Below are 26,098 nucleotides of genomic sequence, written 5' to 3'. Positions count from 1 at the left end.
ACAGTATGGTATGGCAACTGCTCTGTCTCCGACCGGAAGGCACTGCAGAGGGTGGTGAAAATTGCCCAACGCATCACCGGTTCCTCGCTCCCCTCCATTGAGTCTGTCCAAAGCAAGCGTTGTCTGCAGAGGGCGCTCAGCATCGCCAAGGACTGCTCTCACCCCAACCATGGACTGTTTACCCTCCTACCATCCGGGAGGCGCTACAGGTCTCTCCGTTGCCGGACCAGCAGGTCCAGGAACAGCTTCTTTCCTGCGGCTGTCACTCTACTCAACAACGTACCTCGGTGACTGCCAATCAGCCCCCCCCCCCCCGGACACTCCTCCCACCAGAAATAAATTGCACTACCACGACTGTATGTACGTAAATATATTTATTTATTGCACATATTCTATGTCGCTCTTCTAGGGAGATGCTACTGCATTTCGTTGTCTCTGTACTGTACACTGACAATGACAATAAAGTTTGAATCTGAATCTGAATCTAACTGCCGGTCCAAATATTCAGGAGCTCCCATTGACAAGCTGGCTGCACAGTCACTGCCCATGTCCTCACGACTCCACGATGATGAGAGACGTGGAGGTGCCCAATGATGCAAGCACACGCACGCACGCACGCACACACACACACACACGCACACACACACACGCACACACACACACACACACACGCACACACATAGGAACATAGAAATTAGGTGCAGGAGTAGGCCATTCGGCCCTTCGAGCCTGCACCGCCATTCAATATGATCATGGCTGATCATCCAACTCAGTATCCCGTACCTGCCTTCTCTCCATACCCTCTGATCCCCTTAGCCACAAGGGCCACATCTTAAATATAGCCAATGAACTGGCCTCAACTATCCTCTGTGGCAGAGAGTTCCAGAGATTCACCACTCTCTGTGTGAAAAAAGTTTTTCTCATCTCGGTTTTACAGGATTTCCCCCTTATCCATAAGCTGTGACCCCTTGTCCTGGACTTCCCCAACATCGGGAACAATCTTCCTGCATCTAGCCTGTCCAACCCCTTAAGAATTTTGTAAGTTTCTATAAGATCCCCTCTCAATCTCCTAAATTCTAGAGAGTATAAACCAAGTCTATCCAGTCTTTCTTCATAAGGCAGTCCTGACATCCCAGGAATCAGTCTGGTGAACCTTCTCTGCACTCCCTCTATGGCAATAATGTCCTTCCTCAGATTTGGAGACCAAAACTATACGCAATACTCCAGGTGTGGTCTCACCAAGACCCTGTACAACTGCAGTAGAACCTCCCTGCTCCTATACTCAAATCTTTTTGCTATGAAAGCTAACATACCATTCGCTTTCTTCACTGCCTGCTGCACCTGCATGCCTACTTTCAATGACTGGTGTACCATGACACCCAGGTCTCGCTGCATCTCCCCTTTTCCTAATCGGCCACCATTTAGATAATAGTCTGCTTTTCTGTTTTTGCCACCAAAATGGATAACCTCACATTTATCCACATTATACTGCATCTGCCAAACATTTGCCCACTCACCCAGCCTATCCAAGTCAACTTGCAGTCTCCTAGCATCCTCCTCACAGCTAACACTGCCCCCCAGCTTAGTGTCATCCGCAAACTTGGAGATATTGCCTTCAATTCCCTCATCCAGATCATTAATATATATTGTAAATAGCTGGGGTCCCAGCACCGAGCCTTGCGGTACCCCACTAGTCACTGCCTGCCATTGTGAAAAGGACCCGTTTACTCCTACTCTTTGCTTCCTGTTTGCCAGCCAGTTCTCTATCCACATCAATACTGAACCCCCAATACCGTGTGCTTTAAGTTTGTATACTAATCTCTTATGTGGGACCTTGTCGAAAGCCTTCTGGAAGTCCAGATACACCACATCCACTGGTTCTCCCCTATCCACGCTACTAGTTACATCCTCGAAAAATTCGTCAGACATGATTTACCTTTCATAAATCCATGCTGACTTTGTCCAATGATTTCACCACTTTCCAAATGTGCTGCTATCCCATCTTTAATAACTGACTCTAGCAGTTTCCCCACTACCGACGTTAGACTAACTGGTCTGTAATTCCCCGTTTTCTCTCTCCCTCCCTTTTTAAAAACACACACACACACACACGCACACACACACACGCACACACACACGCACACACATACTCATACACACACGCTCATACACACACGCTCATACACACATGCTCAAACACACACGCACGCACACACACACACGCTCAAACACACACGCACGCACGCGCACAGACACACACATACGCGCTCGCACACACACACAGACGCACACACACGCACGCACACACACGCACGCACACACAAAGACACACACACGCACGCACACACACGCACGCACACACAAAGACACACACGCACACACACATGCACACGCACACACACACAGACAGATACAGACACACACAGAAACAGATACAGATACACACACACAGACACACACACAGACACAGATACAGACACACACCCAGAGCTGGGCAGGGAGACTGTTATCACTATAATGTCTCCCTGGGAAGAGGAACCATTATTCTCTGCTCCAACGTTGGACATGATCGGCTGTAGACTGTGTCCAATCCCCATGCAGGAGCCTGGCATTCAGCGAGTGTCTGCACAGTGACAGGTAACTCTGCATTCTGCACAGGAGGCATTGCAGCCCAGGACTGAAGATGCAATCGTGCTGCGTGTATCTGCATGGAAGATGCGTCGCTGCTGGGATTTGATTCTAAATATTTAAAACCTGTTATGACAATTAACATGAAATATTTGAAGGCCGAGCAGACTGAGGAGGAAAAGCGTTTAAATGCGGAGAATCACTCGATTCACCAGGGCCTGAGGGGGGAGCAGCGAGAGTCAGATTATACTCACCCAGTCTACAGTCTGTGGTGGAGTGGTGCGGGGGGAGGGGTGGGTGTGGGTGGGGGGTGGAGGGAGGGGAGAGAGTTGGGGGAGAGAGGGGGAGAGTGAGGGAGAGAGAGGTGGAGAGAGTTGGGGGAGAGAGGGGGGAGAGTGAGGGGGGAGAGGGGAGGGGGGAAGGGAGTGAAGGGGGGGAGAGAGGGGGAGGGGTGAGGGGGAGGGGTGAAGGGGAGGGAAAGGGGGAGAGTGAGGGAGAGAAAGGGGGGGGGAGAGGGGGAGAGTGGGGGGGAGGGGTGAAGGGGAGAGTGAGGGGGGGGGAGAGTGAGGGGGAGAGTGAGGGGGGGGAGAGGGGGAGAGTGAGGGGGAGAGTGAGGGGGAGAGGGGGAGGGGTGAAGGGGAGGGAAAGAGGGGAGAGAGACAGGGAGAGTGAGGGGGGGGGAGAGAGGGGTGAGGGTGAGGGAGGGGAGGCACAAGTGAAGCTAGCGGGCACCATAGCACAGGCAAGGGATCAGTGAGTTCGGGCCCAGCGGCCGGGCGATCATGATCACAGCATGGGAGGGGGGACACAGAATAAGGCCATTCGGCCCATCAAGTCTACTCCGCCATTCACTCATGGCTGATCTATCTCTCCCTCCTAACCCCATTCTCCTGCCTTCTCCCCGTAACCCCTGACCCCCGTACTGATCAAGAATCTGTCTGTCTCTGCACCCATTGACTCAGCCTCCACAGCCGTCTGTGGCGATGAGTCCCACTGTGGCCAGACCACACCCTCTTGCTCAAGGGTAGAAACCGGCGCTGGTAACAATGGCAGACGACGTCTTGGAGCAGGTGAGCTGTGTTCCTCTACCTGTTGCTCCTGGACAGGATGTAACACACATTATACAAGCGGCCAGGGACTACAGCTGTACATCAGAGAGCGGCTTCAGCCCCAACGTGGCTGTCAGGGGTTACGGGGAGAAGGCAGGAGAATGAGGTTAGGGGGGAGAGATAGATCAGCCATGACTAAGTGGTGGAGTAGACTTGATGGGCTAAATGGCCTAATTCTGCTCCTATCACTGATGACCTTATGATAACACACTGAGCTAGTGCACCCTCTCCCAACCCAAACCTCCCTCCAGCCAACGCCTCACCCCCCCCCACTATCTGTCTCTCGCCCCCCCCACTGACTATACCCCCCCCACTGACTATATCCCCCCCCCACTGACTATATCCCCCCCCCCACTGACTATATCCCCCCCCCACTGACTATATCCCCCCCCCACTGACTATATCCCCCCCCCACTGACTATATCCCCCCCACTGACTATATCCCCCCCCCACTGACTATATCCCCCCCCACTGACTATATCCCCCCACTGACTATATCCCCCCCCCCCACTGACTATATCCCCCTCCACTGACTAACTGCCCCCCCCCCCCCCTCCCCTCGTCTGCGCTGAATCTCTGACCAGCTTCATTAGTGGCCTCTGCATCAGATGGTCTCTCAGACAAGCCGGTCCCCTCCACACTGCAAGCCCATTATCACCGGCCACAACATCTGGCCCGCCCCCCATGTTTGAAATTGCACGAGAACTTCACAGCTTTTGACTGGAAATAGTGGAATTTTTTTTTTTAAATGCAGATGAGAGTTAGTGGGAAGTGGGTCGCGGGGTTTATCCGCCCAGCTCCCGCGGGGAGGAGGTTTGCCAGCCTGCCTGCTGTTATTTATTTTTAATGTCATTCTGCAATTTCCCTGCTGAATTCCAATGCTCTAAATACATCGGCGAAAGGGGGGGGGAGAGAGAACGGGCAGAAACAAACTGGCTACAGAACATCAGAGCGCTGCCCGCAAACTCAGTGTAATTCTTCAAAGTGAAACCCTCCACCATTTCTAAAACAGTCTGCAGATCTCAAAGGCAATGAAATGAATGTTGAATGTAACACAGCTACACTGACAACGTCTCTCAACAGCAGACTGATTAAAAACGTGGAGGCCCAGGGGAAGAAAATCAAATACAACTGGAGATGTTTGAAATGTTCGATAGAAATCGAACGTGTTGGAAACATTGAGTGGGTCCAGGCAGCATCAGTGGAAAGAGAAAGACAATAGACAATAGGTGCAGGAGGAGGCCATTCGGCCCTTCCAGCCAGCACCGCCATTCAATGTGATCACGGCTGATCATCCACAATCAGTACCCCGTTCCTGCCTTCTCCCCATATCCCCTGACTCCGCTATCTTTAAGAACCCTATCTAGCTCTCTCTTGAAAGTATCCAGAGAACCGGCCTCCACCGCCCTCTGAGGCAGAGAATTCCACAGACTCACAACTCTCTGTGTGAAGAAGTGTTTCAGCTAGTCAGAACTAATGATGCATCAATGTTTGATGCTGTTTCTCTCTCCCACAGATGCTGCCTGACCCGCTGAATGTATCCAGTGTTTTCTGGGGTTGATGAATCAGAAGCTGGTTCAGTGGTTGAGGGCAGAGGGGGGGGGGGGGGGCGAGATGGGCAGGGTTGGTGAGGTGGGGTGGGCAGGGTTGGTGAGGTGGGGTGGGCAGGGTTGGTGAGGTGGGCAGGGTTGGTGAGGTGGGGTGGGCAGGGTTGGTGGGAGGGAAGGGTTGGGGAGGTGGGGGTGGGGTGGGAAGGGTGGTGAGGTGGGGGTGGGAAGGGTTGGTGAGGTGGGGTGGGAAGGGTGGTGAGGTGGGGTGGGATGGGAAGGGTTGGTGAGGTGGGGGTGGGGGGGAAGGGCGTTGGGAGGGGGGGGTGGGCAGGGTTGGGAGGGGGGTGGGATGGGCAGGGTGGTGAAGGTGGGGTGGGGTGGGCAGGGTTGGTGGGGGGGGTGGGCAGGGTTGGTGAGGTGGGGGGGGGGGGGAAGGGTTGGTGAGGTGGGGGGTGGGGCAGGGTGGTGAGGTTGGGGGGGCAGGGTGGTGGGTGGGGGGGGCAGGTGGGTGGGTGGGGGTGGGGGTGGGTGGGCAGGGGGGGTGGGGGGGGTGGGCAGGGTGTTGGTGAGGGGGGGGGGAAGGGTGGTGGGGGTGGGGGGGCAGGGGTTGGTGAGGTGGGGGGGGGGCAGGGTTGGGTGGGGTGGGGGGGGCGGTGGTGGGGGGGGAAGGTGGGGGGTGGGTTGGTGAGTGGGAGGGTGGGGGTGGGCGTGGGCAGGGTGTGGGTGGGGTGGGCAGGTTGGTGGTTGGGGGTGGGCAGGGTTGGTGAGGTGGGGTGGGCAGGGTTGGTGGGGTGGGGTGGGCAGGGTTGGTGAGGTGGGGTGAGATGGGCACAGCCTCTTGTACTGGGTTACCTGCTTCATAAGGTCAGAAGTGATAGGAGTAGAATTAGGCCATTCAGCCATTCAATCATGGCTGATCTATCTCTCCCTCCTAACCCCATTCTCCTGCCTTCTCCCCATTGCCCTGACACACGTACTAATCAAGAATCTATCTATCTCTGCTTCAATATATCCACTGTCTTGGCCTCCACAGCCGTCTGTGGCAAATGGCTCGTGTGGTAAAAGGGAACAAGGTGGAGCAGTGCATGGCCAGGCCTGGCATGTTTACTGACCACTCCACACCTAGCCGTCTGGTGATGGTGAGGTGGAAAACAGGAAGCCATCCCTGGAGCGGTCGGCTGCTGGACACAGAATTCAGTCCGGAGAAGTGTGGTGGAGAGGATCTGGGAAGATGCAACGGACAAGGGAGCGTGGGATAGGAGGCTTGTGGAGGGGCGGAGCGGTCAGTGAGTATCGCTCCGCTGATCACTGAAGGGACAGGGGGAGAGTGAGGCAGCTCACTGGGCCAAGAAGTGAAGAAAGTGAATGGCATGTTGGCCTTCATAACAAGAGGAATCGAGTATAGGAGCAAAGAGGTCCTTCTGCAGTTGTACAGAGCCCTAGTGAGACCACACCTGGAGTATTGTGTGCAGTTTTGGTTCCCCTAATTTGAGGAAGGACATTCTTGCTATTGAGGGAGTGCAGCGTAGGTTCACCAGGTTAATTCCCGGGATGGCGGGACTGTCATATGCTGGGAGAATGGAGCGGCTGGGCTTGTACACTCTGGAGTTTAGAAGGATGAGAGGATATCTTATTGAAACATATAAGATTATTAAGGGCTTGGACACGCAGGAAACATGTTCCAGATGTTGGGGGAGTCCAGAACCAGGGACCACAGTTTAAGAATAAGGGGTAAGCCATTTAGAACGGAGATGATGAAAACACTTTTTCACACTTAAAGATCCATCCCCCTGGATTCATTGCAACAATTGAGACTGAGGGGAGATTTAGTTGAGGATCTTGAGGCATGGATGTGATGGGTGTAGGAACGCTACAATATCAGTCATGCTCATGTCATAGGAATTAGGCCACTCAGCCTACTCCGCCATTCCATCACAGCTGATCTATCTTTTCCTCTCAACCCAGTTCTCCTGCCTTCTCCCCGTAACCCCTGACACCCGCACTACTCAAGAATCTGTCAATCTCCAACTTACACAAAGTTCATTGTACACTGACAAACTTTGTATAAACTAACAGCAAAGTATTTATGGCAAGAGCAGCACTTACACTGTCAACTCAGGCACAACAACGTTGGTGCCAATCATCGGCCTTCATTGTCGAGAGTTTATTGTCATGTGTCCCAGATAGGACAATGACATTCTTGCTTGTTGCAGCACAACAGAATATGTAAACATAATACAGAACAGGAGATAAAGGTTCCGTGTGTCTACAGTCCATAGACCATATATATACACAATAAATAACAGATAGTGCAAAAGTAATAATAGGCTGTTCAAGTTCAAGTAATTTTGCTAGCCCTTGCTGTCTCCTCCCCTTCCTTAACCCTCGAGCTGTCTCCTCCCATCCCCCCGCCCTCGGGCTCCTCCTCCTCCCTTTTTACTTCCTTCTCCCCCCCACCCATCAGTCTGAAGACGGGTTTCGGCCCGAAACGTCACCTATTTCCTTCACTCCTTAGATGCTGCTGCACCCGCTGAGTTTCTCCAGCATTTTTGTGTACCTTCTGTTCAAGTTCAGAGTTTGTTTGATGTTGAGTTTAACAGCCTGATGGCTGTGGGGAAGTAGCTGTTCCTGAACCTGGATATACCAGATTTCAGGCTCCTGTACCTTCTACCTGATGGCAGCAGAGAGATGAGTGTGTGGCCAGGATGGTGTGGGTCCTTGATGATGCTGGCAGCCTTTTTGAGGCAGCGACTGCGATAAATCCCCTCGATGGTGGGAAGGTCAGAGCCGATGATGGACTGGGCAGTGGTCACTACTTTTTGCAGTCCTTTCCTCTCCAGGACGCTCAAGTTGATGAACCAAGCCATGATGCAACCGGTCAGCATGCTCTCAACTGTGCACCTGTAGAAGTTAGAGAGAGTCCTCCTTGACAATCCAACTCTCCGTAATCTTCTCAGGAAGTAGAGGCGTTGATGTGCTTTCTTTATAATTACATCCGTGTGCTGGGACCAGGAAAGATATTCAGAGATGTGCACGCCCAGGAATTAGAAGCTCTTGACCCTTCTAACCATCGAACCGTTGATATAAACGGGACTGTGGGTCCCCCTCCTACTCCTTCCAAAGTCCACAATCAGTTCCTTGGTTTTGCTGGTGTTGAGGGCCAGGTTATTGCGCTGGCACCATATGGACAGTTGCTCGATCTCTCTTCTGTACTCTGACTCATCCCCATCAGTGATACGTCCCACAACAGTGGTGTCGTCAGCGAACTTGATGATGGAGTTCGCACTGTGACTGGCTACGCAGTCATGAGTATAGAGTGAGTACAGCAGGGGGCTGAGTGCGCAGCCTTGAGGTGCTCCCGTGCTGATTGTTATCGAGGCTGACACATTCCCACCAATACGAACAGACTGTGGTCTGTGAATGAGGAAGTCGAGGATCCAATTGCAGAGGGATGCGCAGAGACCTAGATCTGCGAGTTTGGTAACCAGTTTGGAGGGGATGATTGTGTTGAATGCCGAGCTGTAATCGATGAATAGCAGCCTGACGTATGTGTTTTTGTTGTCCAAGTGGTCCAGTGCGGAGTGGAGAGCCAGCTAGATCGCATCCACCGTTGATCTGTTGTGGCGGTAAGCGAACTACAGTGGGTCCAGGTTCTTGTCGAGGTAGGAGTTGATTTGCGCCATGATCAACCTCTCAAAGCACTTCATCACCACAGACGTTAGTGCCACTGGTCGATAGTCATTGAGGCACGTCACCTTACTCTTCTTGGGCACCGGTATAATTGATGCCCTTTTAGAGCAGGTGGGAACCTCAGACCTCAGAAGTGAGAGGTTGAAAATGTCCGTAAAAACTCCAGCCAGTTGGTCCGCACAGGTTTTTAGAACACGACTGGGTATACCATCAGGTCCAGGTGCTTTCCGAATCTGAATCTCAATTAAGGAAGGGTTGAAGGTTGGAGTTCTTTCTCCTCCTTGCTCTGCCATGCCTCGATGTGCCAGTGTTTGCAGCTGCCCCAGCAGACCATTCCTGCCATTCACTCCACACTGCCCATGCCTGCCCAAGCCTGGTGCCCAAGCTCACGTTGATCTCAATAAACCTCTGCCGTTTCTCTTCATGAGTAATGTGCTAAACATCTCAGCCAATATTCTTTCCCCTCCAATCCCGACACATCTATATCTCCATAGCTGAGAGAATGGAGCAGCTGGGCTTGTACACTCTGGGGTTTAGAAGGATGAGAGGTGATCTTATTGAAACATATAAGATTATTACGGGGTTGGACGTGCTAGAGGCAGGAAACATGTTCCCGATGTTGGGGAAGTCCAGAACCAGGGGCCACACAGTTTAAGAATAAGGGGTAAGCCATTTAGAAGGGAGACGAGGAAACACTTTTTCTCACAGAGAGTTGTGAGTCTGTGGAATTCTCTGCCTCAGAGGGTGGTGGAGGCCGGTTCTCTGAATACTTTCAAGAGAGAGCTAGGTAGGGCTCTTAAAGATAGCGGAGTCAGGGGATATGGGGAGAAGGCAGGAACGGGGTACTGATTGGGGATGATCAGCCATGATCACATTGAATGGCGGTGCCGGCTCGAAGGGCCGAATGGCCTACTCCTGCACCTATTATCTGTTGTCTATTCGTTCCTGTGGCTATCAAACTGTACAACTCCTCTCCCTTCTGTCGTGAGGTAGACTGAGACTGACTCCCCTTCCTCCCATCCCCCAGTCTACACACTTTCCCAATCCTGGACATTCCACTGGACATCACAACAAGGTGCCCGAAGAATGGAAAATATACAGCCTTATCTCCGTAGTCAGAATCAAACACGGGTCTCTGGCGCTGTGAGGCAGCAGCTCTACCCGCTGCACCACTGCATTTAACCTTCACGTCTGAGAAGCTCTTAGAAACGAGAACCAGAAAAGCTGCAAAAGCATTTGGGAACGTTGAGTGGAAAGTGCTTCCAACACGGATTCCAACACAAAGGGAAACGTCAGCTATAGTTTGGTAAGACTGCTGAAAGGAATGCAAGATATTTTATCAAACGTATAATTTCATGTGATGTTATCCTTTCAAGTGATATTTTAACCAACGTTTTATACGAACATTTGTACAAAACATTTGATAAAAGGCCACGTTTAAAAGCAAATGGTGGGCGGTGGAGTAAAGGTTTAGTGGGAACAGACAAGGAAAGACCTTGAGGGAAGAACGCCAGAGGAAGGCAGTGTGTCCACCTGGAGAGTGGGGAGGGTAGACAAGGGCAGTCCCACAGGGCCCATTGCTCACATTTATAAATAGAATTTCAACATCTTCATCTGACGTCAAAGGTCAACGAGGAGGAGCAAGGTGTCAGACCGAATGAGAACGTTAATGGCCGGGGAAATGGGCAGGCAAGGGGCAGATGGAGTTTAGTAGACAAGTGTGAAATGTGATCATTTGGTGACATGAATGAGGAGAGGCAGTGCAGGAAGATGCGGGTACTGAAGTGCTGCAGGAACAGAAGGACCTGACTGTACGTGTGTAATATCCTAGATATGATGGGGCATGTGTGTTGATCGGTTAATTAAACACATTGGGATCAATTTACAGGCAGGCAGCATTAAAGCAGAGAGTTATGGGCCTGTCACACTTAGGCGACTCTTTAGGCGTCTGCCAGGGACTAGTTTTAATGGAATTCACCCACGACACATGGCATCAACGTACGTCAACCCACGACAACCCACGACAACCCACGTCAACGAACGACAACCCACGACAACCCACGTCAACCTACGACAACCCACGACAACCCACGTCAACGTACGACAACCCACGACAACCCACGACAACCCACGTCAACGAACGACAACCCACGTCAACGTACGACAACCCACGTCAACGCACGACAACCCACGTCAACCCACGACAACCCACGTCAACGTACGACAACCCACGTCAACGCACGACAACCCACGACAACTCACGACAACCCACGTCAACGTACGACAACTCACGACAACCCACGTCAACGTACGACAACCCACGTCAACGTACGACAACCCACGACAGCAAAAAGTGTTGCAACTGTCGCCGAAAATATTTCAACATGTTGAATATTTTGCGGCAGTTGCCTGTAGTCGCCCAAAAAAATCACCTAAGTGGGACAGGCCCGTTACGTGAATTATAAATCTCTGGGGAGCCAGATCTAGAGATTATATTATTCTGAGCAGCACCTCATATTTCGCTTGGGCAGTTTACACTCCAGTGGTATGAACATTGACTTCTCCAATTTCAGGTAGTCCCTGCTCTCTCCCTCCTTCCCCTCCCCGTCCCAGCTCTCCCACAGCCCACTGTCTCCGCCTCTTCCTTTCTTCTTCCCGCCCCCCCCCCCCCCCACATCAGTCTGAAGAAGGGTCCCGACCCGAAACGTCACCTATTCCTTCGCTCCATAGATGCTGCCTCACCCGCTGAGTTCCTCCAGCATTTTTGTCTACATTCGATTTTTCCAGCATCTGCAGTTCTTTCTTAAACATTGGAGATTATATCCAGTCTTGGTCACTACATCCCAGGAAGGATGTGGAGAGGGGGTGGAGACATTGGTCACTGGGGTCAAGGGGTATCCGTTAGATGGGTGAAGTTGGGACCAAGGTTTGGTGGGGAGCAGAAGATGCCAGGACAGGACTGGACAGGGTAAAGAGGACAAAGCTGCTCCCTTTAACGAATAGTTAATCGGTCAGAGAGCATAGAATGACTGCAGAGGACAGAGAGAAGGTGAGGCAAATGAATAATGCTCAGTGTGTGGAACTGTGCCAGTACTGGAAGCGGGCAGCCTGGAGCTACAATAATGCACATGGCCACAGAGCAAGGGTGACTGTGCTGATCTACAGGGTGCTGGCACAGACACAGTGGGCTGAATGGCTCTCTGTGCCATCATTTCTATGATTTCATTCGTCTTTGCAAACATCACATTCCCCGGGCTCTTTATTTTCTGTGGAGCTTCCAAGTAAACGACGGGCTGTATGTCAGGCTGCATAGACCCACGACAGAATATACAGAGGCAATGCTGCAACCAGTGCAGTGATCCATTGGATCAGCGGAGCCAGTGGTCCTGCGTCCAGATCATCCATGTCACTCTCACGTTGATATCCACTACGGACAGTAGACGCTAGAATCAAAGCCACCCGCTGAGTTTCTCCTGCAGTTAGTTTGTTGATGTCCAAAGGGTTGGTCAGTGGCTGAGTTTCCTGCTCAGATCCACGACAACGTGCTGGGTATTTTAGCAAGCTACTCTCAGCTTACAGTTTCTACATCCATGAATATCCAGTTTCTACTCCTTGCTGTTTGGTTGGGGTCAGGACCATCGGAGAATCGGGACAATTTTTTCAATTTTTGATACATTTTGCATCAAAAAATATATAAATTGATATCATTTTATATCTTACGTGGAGTGGCCAGGTGAGTGATCTCAAGGCACAAGCCCACCAACCCCCTGCCCCAATCCTCCCCCATTCTGGAGAAGAGGGCCATGGATAAAGTGTTTTTTCCAGAGTCGATGATTGCAAACCCAGAGTGAGAGGGCTTTAGCTGAGAGGGGATAGATTTAGGAGGAATCTTGGAGGCAACTTTTTCATTTGAGGGTAGTCCTTATCAGGAATGAGCTGCCAGAGGAAGCTATAGAAGCGGATACAATGAGACTTTTAAAAGATACTAGGCCAAGTGGGACCTGTTGAGTCCCTATCACACGGGAGTCCTGGTCCCCCAACGCAACCAGATCCAACGCACTACTCCACCACTCACCCGTTCCCCCAACACAATACTCCACCACTCACCCGTTCCCCCAACACAATACTCCACCACTCACCCGTTCCCCCAACACAATATTCCACCACACACCCATTCCCCCAACGCAATATTCCACCACTCACCCATAGCCCCCACGGGAGGCCTGGTCCTTTTAAAATATATGAATGGGTAGGAAGGGTTAGAAGCTATGGGGCAAATGCAGGCCAATGGGACAAGTCCAACATGTCAACTTGCTGGTCATGGACAAGGTGGGCTGAAGGGCCTGTTTCCTTGCTGTAAACTCTGTGACTCTCTGCACCTCAATATTTTGAATGGTGGTGCAGTCATTACTTTTCAAAATGCTGTCAGGAAGAATTGAATAGTTTGAGGGTCAGTATTTGGCAGGGAGTTTATTTCTCATGCCCTGAAGTGCAATGTCTGTCCTGCATTCACAGTTTCACAGGGCGTTGCCATGGCATTTAATAAAACAATACTAGAAGGTGCCATGGGCTGATAAAGTGATGGTGAATTCCTTGCGATTGCAACACTGATCTAAACAGATTATTCCCTTTGGTAAAAGATTCAAATCCCAAACGACTTGTTAAAATCAGGGACGCTGAAAATGCATGGAGCGGTTCCTCCCCCTGTGGCTACTGGACGGCAGCCAGAACCAGCACGGCACCGAGGTCAACAGTGAAGAAAAACCACTCACAGGAACGGAGCTTTGGAACAGGAAGACTATTGAAGCAGCCTGCATAAACGTATTCAAGAGTCAACAGTGTGGCATTCCTGGACAGAGAAGGCATTGTCCGGGAAGTGTCCATGGTGCTGAAATTAATCTGCAGCTTCACCGGCAATCTGCTTAACAGTATTTCCATTCCCGAAACGTCTTTTCCTCAGCTTAGATCCAATCAGCTTGGGTGGAGAACAGTGGTTCTGGAGATGAACATATTGCTAACATTGTTGTCAGTGATGTTAAAATAAGGTTGTGAGAGCAATGAATGTAAGTGAATAGAGAGCACAGCCATTAGAGAATGATAACTAATTCTTTTTATTGTCACCGTTTCCATAGCTCACAGATTTGATTGGGTGCAGCGATACAAATCAGCCCAAAGCTCTTCTTCGCTAGAATTTAGAAGATTGAGGGGGGATCTTATAGAAAATTACAAAATTCTTAAGGGGTTGGACAGGCGAGATGCAGGAAGATTGTTCCCGATATTGGGGAAGTCCAGGACAAGGGGTCACAGTTTAAGGACAAGTGGGAAATCTTTTAGGACCGAGATGAGAAAAACATTTTTCACGCAGAGAGTGGTGAATCTGTGGAATTCTCTGCCACAGAAGGTAGTTGAGGCCACACAGTTCATTGGCTATATTTAAGAGGGAGTTAGATGTGGCCCTTGTGGCTAAAGGGGTCAGGGGGTATGGAGAGAAGGCAGGTACAGGATACTGAGTTGGATGATCAGCCATGATCATATTGAATGGCGGTGCAGGCTCGAAGGGCCGAATGGCCTACTCCTGCACCTATTTTCTATGTTTCTATGTTTCACCACCGTCTTTCCACACACAACCCTCCCTAGTGCCGCAGGGTGGCATACCTGGTCAAGCCTGTCAAATGGTGATGAAGGACTCAGGCATAATCCCAAGTGTTTCTTTCAATGCATTTCGTTGTCTCTGTACTGTACACTGACAATGACAATTAAAATTGAATCTGAATCTGAATCTGAAGTGTTTCCATTGGAGTGGCGGTGCGTGGCAGTTGGTCCACTAGTGCCCACTCACACGCAAGCTTCAAACCCACACCGCACTCGGGCACCAACACGTACAAACACTCACACTTTAGTTTATTGTCACGTGTACCGAGGTACAGTGAAAAGCTTTTGTTGTGCGCTAACCAGTCAGCAGACAACACATGATTACAATCGAGCCGTTCACAGTGTACAGATACATGATACAGAAAGAATAACATTTAGTGCAAGGTAAAGTCTGATCAAGGATAGTCAGAGGGTCACCAATGAGGTAGATAGTAGTTCAGGACCGCTCGCTGGTTGTGGTAGGATGGTTCAGTTGCCTGATAACAGCTGGGAAGAAACTGTCCCTGAATCTGGAGGTGTGCGTTTTCACACTTCTGTACCTCTTGCCCGATGGGAGAGGGGAGAAGAGGGAGTGGCCGGGGTGCGACTGGTCCTTGATTATGCTGGCAGCCTGTTTCCATTGACATCATTTGCACCACAGTCAAGAGGATTTAGATCCAACCCTACTCATGTCTAGAAGCACAATTAGACCATTCGGCCCATCACGTCTACTCCGCCATTCAATCATGGCTGATCGATCTTTCCCTCTCAATCCCATTCTCCTGCCTTCTCCCCATAACCCCTGACACCTGGACTCTGGGTTAATGATCCCAGCTGAAAGGCCAGGAGCTACCAAGAGAGCCCTGCAGTGTCCAACCAGCTGCCTGCCATCCAAACGTTTTTCTTCTTCTTACTTTTAATCTTTCTCAGAGGTTGACACAAGGAAGTGTAGATGCTGCCTGACCCGCTGAGTTACTCCAGCACTCTGTGAAACGTCACCTATCCATGTTGTCCACAGATGCTGCCTGACCCGCTGAGTTACTCCAGCACTCTGTGAAACGTCACCTATCCATGTTCTCCACAGATGCTGCCTGACCCGCTGAGTTACTCCAGCACTCTGTGAAACGTCACCTATCCATGTTCTCCACAGATGCTGCCTGACCCGCTGAGTTACTCCGGCACTCTGTGTGACCTTTTTTGCTTGTTTAGATGGTCTGAAACACTGAAGGACAAGGGTTTTGCTGCATAATGGCGTCTCTCATGCCTACAGATTCTCTACACCGTAACCTTGATGGAACCATCAAACCTCCCAACTTGGAATAAAACAGAAAATGCTGGAAATGCTCAGCAGGTCAGGCAGCATCTGCGGAAGAATATGGATCTGTGGATGCTGCTACTTTCTATTTTGAGCTGTGATCATACAGATTGTGACGACCATCAGACACACACTCAACACACACACAGTCAGATTACAGTCAATCATCCTCCCAATGCATGTCATTGGGGCTTGGAAGGAAACCAGAGAACAACAGGTGCAGGACTAGGCCATTCGGCCCTTCGAGCTAGCACCACCAGAACCTGGTGGAAATCCAGGCGGGAGAACATGCAAACTCCACACTGACAGCTCTGGAGGTCCGGATTAAACCCAAGTGTCTGGAGCTGTGAGGCAGCTGCTCTACCCGCTGCGCCACCGTGCCACCCAGAGTAGCATTGGCAATTCTTGCTGTCTGATCGCCGAATGGACGAGGTGTGATCATGTCACCTATCTCACTCACTGACAAACAATCTGTGTGTGTAATCGGGCAAACGCCGCAGAGCAGCGCGCAGTGTGTTTGGACCCGTCTAAAGCCGCATCTGCTAAGCCAGGTTCTTTGCGGCATTGGTGCAGAGCAGCCAAGCAGATCCTACATCGCTCTCTTACGGACCAGCAGTGCAGGGAGTGGTGTGAGAGGTTCTGGAGTGGGAGCAGGACGAGCGTTCAGTGCCAGCCAGGTGGACAGGTGCCCAGTGCCAGGGACCGCCTGTGTTTCTGGACGCAGGTGGTGTGGTGATGTTCAGGCTGCCCCTTCCAGCTGCCGTTGCATGGGCTCGGGCATGGCTGGCATTTCACTGCAGCTGCCACCAGCACTAATGCTGATGGAGATGCAGGTGGGCAGCTGAGAGGGTGGGCGTGCATGCTGCCCAACTGGCAGCCACTCTGTGCCAACATGGGCAGTTCCCCGTGCCAAAGCCTGCAGATGTCCTGAGGTGGAAGCTTTCAGATCCAGCACCGCCATTCAATGTGACCAGGGGCCACTGTTTAAGAATAAGGGGTAAGCCATTTAGAGCGGAGACGAGGAAACACTTTTTCTCACAGAGAGTTGTGAGTCTGTGGAATTCTCTGCCTCAGAGGGCGGTGGAGGCCAGTTCTCTGGATACTTTCAAGAGAGAGCTAGATAGGGCTCTTAAAGATAGTGGAGTCAGGGGATATGGGGAGAAGGCAGGAACGGGGTACATGTTCTGTGGTGCCGTTCTTCCCAACCAATTGTTCAAGCGCTTTTGATTGCAACATGCGCCTTAATTTAGGTCAACAAAGAAACTGACCATGATCATATTGAATGGCGGTGCTGGCTCGAAGGGCCGAATGGCCTACTCCTGCACCTATTGTCTATTGTCTATTGACCCATCAATGCCAAGCATCACCTTTCCCCCAGTGCCCTTCTGCCAGCTTGTTCCCTTCAGAAGAAAGACTGTCTAAACTGCCATTGTTAACCTTGCATCGATCTCCCCATCCAACACACACCTGGCCACAGAAACAATCAGATTTACCAGGATGTTACCTGGGCTGGCGGGCGGGCTTGAGGTACACGGACATATCGGACAGGCTGGGACTAGGGGGCTGAGGGGTAACCTTGTTGAATAGTACGGGGGTCATTCATCAGTACGGATGTCAGGGGTTACGGGGAGAAGGCAGGAGAATGGGGTTTGGAGGGAGAAATAGATCAGCCATGATTGAATCGTGTAGTAGACTTGATGGGCCGAATGGCCTAATTCTTCTCCTATCCCACATGAACTTATTGAGGTGTCAAGAATCAAGAGTGTTTTATTGTCATGTGTCCCAGATAGGACAATGAAATTCTTGCTTGCTACAGCACAACAGAATATGTAAACATAATACAGATAAAAGATCAGTGTGTCTGTATACCATAGACAATAGACAATAGGTGCAGGAGTAGGCCATTCGACCCTTCGAGCCAGCACCGCCATTCAATGTGATCATGGCTGATCATCCACAATCAGTACCCCGTTCCTGCCTTCTCCCCATATCCCCTGACTCCACTATCTTTAAGAGCCCTATCTAACTCTCTCTTGAAAGCATCCAGAGAACCGGCCTCCACCGCCCTCTGAGGCAGAGAATTCCACAGAATCACCACTCTCTGTGTGAAAAAGTGTTTCCTCGTCTCCATTCTAAATGGCTTACCCCTTATTCTTAAACTGTGGCCCCTGGTTCTGGACTCCCCCAACATCGGGAACATGTTTCCTGCCTCTAGTGTGTCCAAGCCCTTAATAATCTTATATGTTTCAATAAGATGCCCTCTCACCCTTCTAAACTCCAAAGTGTACAAGCCCAGCCGCTCCATTCTCTCAGCATATGACAGTCCCGTCATCCCGGGAATTAACCTTGTAAACCTACGCTGCACTCCCTCAATAGCAAGAACATCCTTCCTCAATATATACACAATAAATAAACAGATATAGTGCAATAATAATAATAGACTGTTATTGTTCAGAGCTGATTTGATGTTGTGTTTAATAGCCTGATGGCTGTGGGGAAGAAGCTGGTCCTCAACGTGGATGTTACAGATTTCAGGCTCCTGTATCTTCTTCCCGATGCCATGAGGGACTTGGATTAAGTGAACGCTCACAGTCTTTTCTCCAGGATTCTATAATTGGAGGGTACAGGCTTAAGGCAGGAAGGCAGAGATTTAATCGGGATGTTAGGGGCAACTTTTCCCACTCAGGGGATAGTCTGTATCTGGAATGAGCTGCCAGAGAAGGCTGTAGAAGCAGGTACAATAACAACATTTAAAAGACATTTGCACAGATATATGATCAGGACAACTTGGATCAGGCCGATATAGTGGGGCCAAAGGGCTCGTTTCCTCACTGTTCAGCTCGACGAGTCTATGACTAATAAATATACCAAGCAGTCCTAGCCACATTGAAAGCCTTTCCCTCCACCATCTCGTGACTAATAGCCGCTCCCAGAGTATTCCTCAGTAAGGCTAACCTTCATTACTGTCTCCACGCTGGCCGACAAGACTTGTCATTGTTCTGGCCGTTATGCATCCTCTCAATGGTTCTCAGCCCCTGACGGCATTCCTGGTCTGTTCCCAACTTCTCCAAGTTTGCGGATGACACAAAGCTGGGGGGGCAGTGTGAGCTGCGAAGAGGATGCTATGAGGCTGCAGGGTGACTTGGATAGGTTGGGTGAGTGGGCAGATGCATGGCAGATGCAGTATAATGTGGATAAATGTGAGGTTATCCACTTTGGTGGCAAGAACAGGAAGGTAGATTATTATCTGAATGGTGACAGATTAGGAAAAGGGGAAGTACAATGAGACCTGGGTATGCTTGTACATCAGTCACTGAAAGTAAGCATGCAGGTACAGCAGGCAGTGAAGAAAGCTCATGGCATGTTGGCCTTCATAGCAAGAGGATTTGAGTATAGGAGCAAAGAGGTCCTTCTGCAGGTGTACAGGGCCCTGATAAGACCACACCTATAGTACTGTGAGCAATTTTGGTCTCCTAGTTTGAGGAAGCACATTCATGGTATTGAGGGAGTGCAGCGTAGGTTTGCAGGTTAATTCCCGGGATGGTGGGACTGACATATGATTAAAGAATGGATCGACTGGGCTTGTATTCACTGGATTTTTGAAGGATGAGAGGGCATCTTATAGAAGCATATAAAATTATTAAGAGATTGGACACGCTAGATCCTGGAAAAATGTTCCTGAGACTGGGGGAGTCCAGAACCAGGGATTACAGTTTAAGAATAAGGGGTCGGCCATTTAGAACTGAGATGAGGAAAAATGTTTTCACCCAGAGAGTTGTGAATCTGTGCAATTCTCTGCCACAGAAGGCAGTGGAGGCCAATTCACTGGATATTTTCAAGGGAGAGTTAGATTTAGCTCGTAAGGCTAACGGAATCAAGGGATATGGGGGAAAGGCAGGAACGGGGTACTGATTGTGGATGATCAGCCATGATCATATTGAATGGCGTTGCTGGCTCGAAGGGCCGAATGGCCTACTCCTGCACGTATGTTTCTATATTTGCAACTTCCATGCGTCTGGACTCAGGTTTGCAAGGTAAAGTCAGTACCTCTGTTTATTCAGCTACCATGGCTTTGGCCTTGCAATATTTCCTCCTTTATTCCAAATGAAGTGGTTGCTTTTCACAGAGGATAAGAATACAGCTGAAGAAATGTGAACCAACATTGCCTTTCATTGTGGACACAAAAGATGCTGGAGTCTCAGCAACAACAAATTATAGAATTATAGAATTTTTTGAGGATGTAACTAGTAGCGTGGATAGGGGAGAACCAGTGGATGTGGTGTATCTGGACTTCCAGAAGGCTTTCGACAAGGTCCCACATAAGAGATTAGTATACAAACTTAAAGCACACGGCATTGGGGGTTCAGTATTGATGTGGATAGAGAACTGGCTGGCAAACAGGAAGCAAAGAGTAGGAGTAAACGGGTCCTTTTCACAATGGCAGGCAGTGACTAGTGGGGTACCGCAAGGCTCAGTGCTGGGACCCCAGCTATTTACAATATATATTAATGATCTGGATGAGGGAATTGAAGGCAATATCTCCAAGTTTGCGGATGACACTAAGCTGGGGGGCAGTGTTAGCTATGAGGAGGATGCTAGGAGACTGCAAGGTGACTTGGATAGGCTGGGTGAGTGGGCAAATGTTTGGCAGATGCAGTATAATGTGGATAAATGTGAGGTTATCCATTTTGGTGGCAAAAACAGCAAAGCAGACTATTATCTAAATGGTGGCCGACTAGGAAAAGGGGAGATGCAGCGAGACCTGGGTGTCATGGTACACCAGTCATTGAAAGTGGGCATGCAGGTGCAGCAGGCATTGAAGAAAGCGAATGGTATGTTAGCTTTCATAGCAAAAGGATTTGAGTATAGGAGCAGGGAGGTTCTACTGCAGTTGTACAGGGTCTTGGTGAGACCACACCTGGAGTATTGCGTACAGTTTTGGTCTCCAAATCTGAGGAAGGACATTATTGCCATAGAGGGAGTGCAGAGAAGGTTCACCAGACTGATTCCTGGGATGTCAGGACTGTCTTATGAAGAAAGACTGGATAGACTTGGTTTATACTCTCTAGAATTTAGGAGATTGAGAGGGGATCTTATAGAAACTTACAAAATTCTTAAGGGGTTGGACAGGCTAGATGCAGGAAGATTGCTCCCGATGTTGGGGAAGTCCAGGACAAGGGGTCACAGCTTAAGGATAAGGGGGAAATCCTTTAAAACCGAGATGAGAAGATCTTTTTTCACACAGAGAGTGGTGAATCTCTGGAACTCCCTGCCACAGAGGGTAGTCGAGGCCAGTTCATTGGCTATATTTAAGAGGGAGTTAGATGTGGCCCTTGTGGCTAAGGGGATCAGGGGGTATGGAGAGAAGGCAGGTACGGGATACTGAGTTGGATGATCAGCCATGATCATATTGAATGGCGGTGCAGGCTCGAAGGGCCGAATGGCCTACTCCTGCACCTAATTTCTATGTTTCTATGATTCTATGTAACAGGCTGCTGGAAGCAGGTCACGTAGTTACTCTCCACTGTTGTGTTCTGCTCACTTGCTGAGGAGTTGTGAATGGAATGGGACGTTGTGTAATCATCATCAGCGATCCCCACGTCTGACCTTATGAAGGAAGGAAGTTCATTGATGAAGCTGTTGTAATCAGCTGAGTCGACAACACTGGCCTGAGGAAGGCCCGTAGTGTTGTCCTGGGGCTACGGAGATACTTTTGTGCAACGTCTGATGGAATGCTTTTGCTGTTAATACCCATTGACCAGGGACCCATTGACCAGGGACCCATTGACCAGGGACCAGTTGACCAGGGACCAGTTGACCAGGTGAAACGTCACCTATCCATGTTCTCCACAGATGCTGCCTGACCCGCTGAGTTACTCCAGCACTCTGTGAAACGTCACCTATCCATGTTCTCCACAGATGCTGCCTGACCCGCAGAGTTACTCCAGCACTCTGTGAAACGTCACCTATCCATGTTCTCCACAGATGCTGCCTGACCCGCTGAGTTACTCCAGCACTTTGTGACTTTTTTTTGTAAACCAGCATCTGCAGTTCCTCGTGTCTCTGGGTGAGTGCAGAACAAAATGACTGCCAGAGTTTACTGCAGATCAGCTGAGGCCAGTGATAAACACACGGTGGAAATGTTGGCCCAGCTCCATTAGACGGACAATGAGAACAGTCTACACACCAAAAAATCCATGAGATTCGTGCTTGAACACAACAGCAAGAGAAACAAATTATAAAAATGTTCTATTGAATTAAATGAAAGGCGAGCCCAAAACAGAAATTTGCTGGAACGATGGTGAGAAATGAAATAAGCACCTTTGATAAAGGAGCACTCAAGGAGGGACTGACAAACACCTGATTCCCAGTAAAACCGCATATTCATCAAACAGACCACAATGGGATTCAAGGGCAAGTGTGCAAGGAATCAGCCTGAAACTCAATTCATCTTATTTTCCATCTGCTAATGTCACCACTTAAATCTGACGAGCAGAACCAGAGTCCAGAGTGCAGTGGGGAAAGCAATCGCTCGTCCAATGTATTCAGTCTGAATGGAGGCGAGGCAGCTCATGAAAACCCTTGCTGGAGGTCAACATTGAAGCAGGGCTGGCTGAGAGACGACATACTTATTCTCTCAGTGCCTTGGTCAACAATCATCCTACCAACATCAGCTAAAGTAAGTTAACTGCGCTCCATCGCAACATTGCCCCTGATGTGTCGAAGAATAGTTAAGGGCGAGTTCCTGCTTCTGTAGAAGGCTTAGGAAGTTTGGCGTGACCCATACAGGTCTCACCAACGTCTACAGATGCAACGTAGAAAGCATTTTATCGGGATGCATCCCAGCACGGTTTGGGAACAGCTCCATCCTAGACCACGAGAAATTGCAGAGAATTGTGGACGCAGCCCAGACCATCGCACAAACCAACCTCCCTTCCATTGACTCCATCTACACCTCACGCTGCCTCAGCAAGGCCAGCAGCATCATCAAGGACCAGTCGCACCCTGGTCACTCCCTCTTCTCCCCTCTCCCATCGGGTAAGAGGTACAGAAGTGTGAAAACACACACCTCCAGATTCAGGGACAGTTTCTTCCCGGCTGTTATCAGGCAGCTGAATCATCTGGACGATCAGCCATGATCATAATGAATGGCTGTGCTGGCTCGAAGGGCCAAATGGCCTCCTCCTGCACCTATTTTCCATGTTTCAATGTTTCTATCCCACCACAACTAGAGAGCAGTGCTGAACTACTATCTACCTTATTGGTGACCCTCGGACTATCCTTGATCGGACTTTGCTGACTTTACCTTGCACTAAACATTATTCCCTTATCATGTATCTATACACAGTAAATGGATCGAATGTAATCATGTGTTGTCCTTCCGCTGACTGGTTAGCACGCAACAAAAACGTTTCACTCTACCTTGGTACACGTGACAATAAGCTACACTGAAACGCCACATTAACAAAATCAAAAATAATCACAGGTGCAGAAAATGTGAAACAAGAAACAGAAACCCCTGCTAACATTCAGCAAGTCGGGCAGCATCTGTGGAAGGAGAAACAGAGATGATATTTTTCCTTAAAGCCCCTTCTTAATATAGTTGTGCTTTGTAACAAGATATTATTTTGTCTGTGGTCCTTTCTGACGGCAATGAAATATCTGTCTTTAGGCAGTTTCCAAACTGTGCAGAGAGGAGTTCTACAGGGTTTGAAATATGTTGCCATGAAAGTAATGTATGAGTGCTGATCGCACAGAAATATCGCGGCAAAAGCAGATTTTCCAAATCCCCATCAATATTGAAAACAAAAGTGTTTTATTGCCACACACTTTCCCAGTTTCAGTATTTATGTATATTTTGTGCAATACATTTTCAGGCCGATATTAAAACAACTCAAGAAAGAAATTGCACCCTGGTGTCGAGACAACAATCTTTCTCGCAATGTCGGCAAAAATGCTGGAGAAACTCAGCGGGTGCAGCAGCATCTATGGAGCAAAGGAAATAGGCAACGTTTCGGGCCGAAACCCTTCTTCAGACTGATGTAGGGTGGGGGTAGGGAGAAGAAAGGAGAAAGGAAGAGGAGGAGCCCGAGGTCTGAGGGAGGGTTGAGAAGGGGAGGAGACAGCAAGGGCTACCGGAAATTGGAGAATTCAATGTTTATGCCGCAAAGGTGCAGACTACCCAAGCAGAATATGAGGTGCTGCTCCTCCAATTTCCAGAGGGACTCACTCTGGCCATGGAGGAGGCCCAGGACAGAGAGGTCAGATTCGGAATGGGAGGGGGAGTTGAAGTGCTGAGCCACCGGGAGATCAGGTTGGTTAATTCGGACCGAGCAGACGTGTTGGGCGAAACGATCGCCAAGCCTGCGCTTGGTCACACCGATGTAGATCAGCTGACATCTAGAGCAGCGGATGCAATAGATGAGGTTGGAGGAACCTTTCTCTCAATGTCGGCAAGACAGAGGAGATAGTGATGGACTTCAGGAAGTGAAGCGGTTCACACACCCCAGTTGGCATTAACGGTGCTGAAGTAGAGATGGTTGAAAACTTCAACTTCCGCGGAGGCAACAACTTCTCCTGGACCAGCCATAGTGAAGCAAATACCAAGATAGCACACCAACTAACGCCTCTACCTCCAGCTTTTTGTGTCTATCTGCGGATTAAACCAGCATCTGCAGTTCCTTCTTAAAACATAATCAAGGACCAGTCCCACCCCGGCCACTCCCTGTTCACCCCTCTCCTATCAATTAGATAGAGCTCTAGGGGCTAGTGGAATCAAGGGATATGGGGAGAAGGCAGGCACGGGTTATTGATTGGGGACGATCAGCAATTATCACAATGAATGGCGGTGCTGGCTCAAAGGGCCGAATGGCCTCCTCCTGCACCTATTTTCTATGTTTCTATGTATCAGGCAAAAGGTACAGAAGTGTGAAAACGCACACCTACAGATTCAGGGACAGTTTCCTCCCAGCTGTTATCAGGCAACTGAACCATCCTACCACAACCAGAGAGCAGTCCTGAACTACTATCTACCTCATTATGATTTTGCTTTTCACTCCACGTTGGTATATGTAACAATAAACTAAACCAAAGGGATTGAGATGAATTGAAATACAAGACATTTGCAGATCCATATTTTCATGATTAGTGATAGAACGATACAGCCCAACTTGTCCCTGCTGACCAAGTGGCCGAAGTCAGCTAGACCCCACGCCTGCATCTGACCTCCACCCAGTCCATGTACCTGCGTGTGTCATACATGTACCTGCCTGCACTTTGGTCTTTGCTCAAGATTCCACAGTCAGCAGTCTCTTGTCTCTCCACAATGCTTGCAGAACTGCTTGGTTCAACAGTGAGAAGACAAGGCTCGAGGCACCAGCAAGTGGACCAGTCATGCCTGGTGGATCAGGGACAGCCCCATCCACACACACAGTGCACAGCCCTGGGTTAACACAGATGGTCCCAGCGTGCCTGGTTGATCAGGTACACCCACACACCCAGCGGTATGAACATTGACTTCTCCAATTTCAGGTAGTCCCTGCTCTCGCCCTCCTTCCCCTCCCCTTCCCAGCTCTCCCACAGCCCACTGTCTCCGCCTCTTCCTTTCTTCTTCCCGCCGCCCCCTCCTCCCCCACATCTGAAGAAGGGTCCCGACCCGAAACGTCACCTATTCCTCCGCTCCATAGATGCTGCCTCACGAAACGTCACCTATTTTCTTCGCTCCATAGATGCTGCCTCACCCGCTGAGTTTCTCCAGCATTTTTGTCTACCTTTGATTTTTCCAGCATCTGCAGTTCCTTCTTAAACATCCCTCATGTTCTTTGTTCCTTGGGTTTCTTTGGCTTAAATTTAATTAACATTAATATATTTAATCAAGCGTTCCTTGAATCTTCTGTGAAGATGAAGTCTTTATTTAATATTTCAATGATTTCAGCTTGTGGCTTTACAATTTCTCCTGTACACACTCAAAGCCACTCGTGTTTTATTTTTCAACTCTTCCTTTACTTTGTAAAGCTTTTACAATCAATTTTTATAATATTCCTTTTTTATTTTAATATTCAATTTTCCCTCAGTTTTAATCTTTTTTAACCATCTATTGTTCATTTAATAGACAATAGACAATAGGTGCAGGAGTAGGCCATTCGGCCCTTCGAGCCAGCACCGTCATTCAATGT

At 49.6% G+C, this 26,098-nt stretch overlaps 1 protein-coding gene across 6 annotated transcripts in view; it reads right to left on the bottom strand.

Moving 5' to 3' along the window:
* The window catches only part of cadm2 (cell adhesion molecule 2), a 1,169,873-nt gene that overhangs the window by 234,524 nt on the left and 909,251 nt on the right, over positions 1 to 26,098 (bottom strand). The gene's annotated exons all lie outside the window — the stretch shown is intronic.

The sequence above is a fragment of the Amblyraja radiata genome, chromosome 14 (assembly GCF_010909765.2).
Source record: "Amblyraja radiata isolate CabotCenter1 chromosome 14, sAmbRad1.1.pri, whole genome shotgun sequence".
Classification (NCBI taxonomy): Eukaryota; Metazoa; Chordata; class Chondrichthyes; order Rajiformes; family Rajidae; genus Amblyraja; species Amblyraja radiata.
The sequence above is the reverse complement of the archived record's forward strand: the minus strand, read 5'-3'. Positions and strand labels throughout refer to the sequence as shown.